This window comes from Dipodomys spectabilis, unplaced genomic scaffold, assembly GCF_019054845.1.
Source record: "Dipodomys spectabilis isolate Male_0828 unplaced genomic scaffold, ASM1905484v1 ptg000601l, whole genome shotgun sequence".
Classification (NCBI taxonomy): Eukaryota; Metazoa; Chordata; class Mammalia; order Rodentia; family Heteromyidae; genus Dipodomys; species Dipodomys spectabilis.
The window spans coordinates 990,427-994,469 of record NW_024871278.1 but is presented as its reverse complement, the minus strand read 5'-3'; the positions used below and the strand labels follow the sequence as shown (position 1 = coordinate 994,469).

Below are 4,043 nucleotides of genomic sequence, written 5' to 3'. Positions count from 1 at the left end.
AAAATTTCAATGAATTAGCAACGGGCCAGGAATGGAGATGTGGCTCATATAGTAGCTCACCAATCTAGAGAGGAAAGGCCTAGCAAGACTTTGAAGCCCTGATTTCAAACTCTGAGCACACCAACATACATGCAATTGGATGAGAACACACGCTCTTGCACACACACACACACACATTCAAAATACCTTCATATTAGTGTTTGGCATTAATTTCTTTGTTAACAATATTATATGAGTAAAATAAAGGAAATAAACTCTTCAATCTCAGAACATGTTATATGTTTTCTATTGTAAAATTCTGTACACAGGGGTCACATTTACATGAGCAAGGTAATGAGTACATTTCCTAACATGTATTGTTACCTCCTCCTTTATGTTCCCCTACCATCCCTTCCCTCCCACCTATACAAGGACACTCCCCTCCCTAAGTACACTTCCCCTGCCTAAATTGTAAAGTTCATTTTTCACCATAGTGTCTTGTGCATCTCATTGTTATAATGGGTCAACCTGTATCCCTATTTAAGCATCTTGTTTTTTTCCTTTCCCTCCCCAAATTAGATGAACGTATATACAAGATGTGGGTGCACCAACTTCAAATACAGTGTAAACGGGTTATAGAATGGGGGAGGAACATATAAAGAAACAAAAAAACACATCACCTGTTATAAGTACGTTAGAATCAATAACAAGCAAGAGAAAAACACACGTGTGTTCCTATCTTGGGTTTCATTTGCCTAATCTGGTCATATATGCAAAGCTTTTGACCTTTTCTGCTTATCTCAGACATAAAATAGTTATTAAAAATTAAGGAAAAGATAGGGCCTATGTTTCTTTGGATCTGGCTTACTTCACTTAATATTTTTTCCAAGTCTTTCCATTTTCTAACAAATGGGGCGATGCCATTCTTTCTGATGGAGGCATAGAATTCCATTGGTATAAATACCACATTTTCTTGATCCATTCATCTACTGAGGGGCATCTGGGTTGGTTTCAGATCTTAGTGATGGTAAATAATGCTGCAGTAAACATAGTTGTGCTAGTAACTTTAGTGTGGTCTTGTTTGTGATCATCTGGGTAAATGCACAAAAGTGGGATTCCTGGGTCATAGGGGAGCTCTATGTGGAGTCTTTTGAGGAACCTCCATAGTACTTTCCAAAGGGTTGAATAAGTTACACTCCCACCAAGAATGCAGTACAGTTCTCTTGTGGCTACATCCCCTCCAGCATCTGTTGTTGTAAAAGTATGGAATGGTTCAGGAATTTGCCTGTCATCCTTTCTCAGGGGCCATTCTAATCTTCTCTGTATTTTTCCAATGTTAGAGTACTTGATGCTGAATTGAGCATAGAACATTTTTTATATATAAAGTGTAACTGATTTTCTTAAACTAGACAATTCAACAAAAAGTAAGCTCAAAAGAATTGCCATGAAATTTTAGAACCATGTACTTCTTACATAAGCACACATTTAAGAATAAAGACTGACATGTCAAAAACAAAATAATTCCAGATATTTGTTTTTCAAAAGATGTGTAAGAGAAGGAATTCAATTATTTTATACAAGGCACCTGTCATAATGAACACTGAAGCAAGTGTTAAGGTTTTTTTAAAGTTTTAATGTTTTAAACATATTTAATTTTGGGAATTTGCTTATATATGCCAAAAGTAGGACTGTTTGGCAGGACATAATTTTTTTTTGGGGGGGGGAGTCTGGGAGTGGGGCCTGAACTCTGGGACTGGGCGCTGTCCCTCAACTCTTCAGCTTAAAGCTACTGCTCTACCACTTGAACCAACGTGCCAGTTCCAACTTTTTTCTTTTTGCTTATGTGGTGCTGAGGAATCGAACCCAGGACTTCATGCATGCAAGGCAAGCACTCTACCACTGAGCCACCTACCCAGCCCCAGGTCATAAAACTTTTTGATAAAGTATTTAAGATTTATGGTAGCAGACATATGCTACTAAGTATGTACATTTCAGAGTTTATAGAAATTTTACTAATGAGAAGTTGCAAAGTCTTTGTGTAAAGGAGCAGAATAAAGAGTTAAGACTTTTAACTACATAGTTTCTATTAAAAATATAGGGCTTCCTTATTTTATATGTTAGTGAGGAACAAATGATGATATAAGCCATATACAAATGATGAGATGAGCCATAAATAGTAATCTTAATGGGTAACTTTAAAGACTGCTCATAGCCTATAAAACTCTTGTTGAACATCATAATCTTAGGCAGTTTTAAATGTACAGAAATATGAGAAAATAGTAAAATCTAATACGTAGTACCATTCAAATACTGAAAACACTGGTAATTGTTTTGTTTTTCATTTTATTAATCATTAATATTTAATTATTGGTTTTTCTTATTTGTAGCATTGTTTTCCTTGTTGTAATATAATACAACTTTTTGTAAGTCATCATTATGAAGTACTTGGAGAAGGTTACTGGGATGGCCAAACCATTTTTTATAGGTGCATGTGAATTTACGAAGAGGAAAATTAAGAACAAAATATTTATTTAAAAAGTTATCAAGTAGAGTCTGAATCAGGAATGTTGATAAATGTCCACACCTAAAATCTTACCCAGAGGCTGAAGTAGTGATTTTAAAGAGTTGAGGCCACAAAAGTCAGAGACTGTGTTTAGTTTTGTTTCATATTTTGATTTTGCTGGTAATGGGACTTGAACTCTGTTTCTTAGGTGCTGTCCCTCAGCTCAAGGCTAGTGCTACCACTTGAGCCACAACACCACTTCCATCTTTTTCTGCTTATGTGGTGCTGAGAAATCAAATCTAGGGCCTCATGCATGCAAGGCAAGCACTCTAACACTGAGCCACCTTCCAAGCACCTGACAGAATGTTTTTTAAAAAATCAATTATCCAACATTTGCTTTCTGCTTTGGGTTATGTTATTAAATATATGAATACCTTTTTATATCATTGTGAATTGTCATACTTCTGAATTTATAATAACTTCAACCACTTTATCCTTTTCAAAGTCATGAAATAGCTCAGAGTTTGCTTCCATGAAGATTGTTTTTGCATTTAAAATTTCTCCTGAGACATTTTTATTTTTAACAAAATAACTTTATATTTCATTTTGATGGGTTATCATACATCAAATACCTTCAAATGTATATGTAGAGTCTAAAGACAGCAGTATGAATATTCTCATACTGCTCTTGTTTATCTGTTATGCACTTTCAGTATTGTGATATTTCTCTTTCCGTTTCACTCTCCCATTTCCTCTCTTTCTCTTTCATGCTCCATGTCTGCTGCTCTTCTATGGTGAAAACTTTAAAAACTTGAAAAAGGAAATCAAAACAGAACTTAGAAAATGGAAAAAACTCCCATGCTCCTGGGTTGGAAAGATTAACATCGTGAAAATGGCAATACTTCCCAAGGCTATCTACAAATTTAATGCGATACCTATCAAAATTCCAACCTCATTCTTCAAGGAAATAGAAGAGGCAATCCAAAAATTCATATGGAACAATAAAAGACCCCGAATAACAAAAACGCTCCTCAATGGAAAGAACACTGCTGGAGGAATAACAATACCAAATTTCAAACTCTACTATAAAGCCATAGTAATAAAAATAGCTTGGTACTGGCACAAGAACAGACTTCAGGACCAATGGCATAGAATTGAAAACCCAGAAATGAACCTAAAGACCTATAGTCATCTAATCTTTGATAAAGGAGCTAAAAAAATAGAATGGAAGACAGACAGCCTCTTCAGTAAATGGTCCTGTCAAAATTGCTTAACTACTTGTAGAAAACTAAAGATAGATCCTTACATATCACCCTGCACCAGAATCAACTCCAAATGGATCAAAGACCTCGGAGTCAAAGCAGACACTCTGAAAACATTACAGGATGGAATAGGAGAAACCCTAGGTCTCCTTGGCTCAGGCCGAAATTTTCTGAATAGAGACCCGGAAACACAACAAATCAATGAAAGGTTGGACAAATGGGATTGCATGAAGTTGCAGAGCTTCTTCATGGCAAAGGACATAGCTAGCAAGATCAATAGAAAGCCCACGGATTGGGAG

The 4,043-nt window shown here is 35.8% G+C and overlaps 1 non-coding gene across 1 annotated transcript; it reads right to left on the bottom strand.

The window, feature by feature from the left end:
• Positions 1–1,236: 1,236 nt before the first annotated feature.
• LOC122100786 lies at positions 1,237–1,339 on the bottom strand. Its single transcript, XR_006146252.1, has one exon. It is a non-coding gene; the product is annotated as a U6 spliceosomal RNA (small nuclear RNA).
• Positions 1,340–4,043: the final 2,704 nt, after the last annotated feature.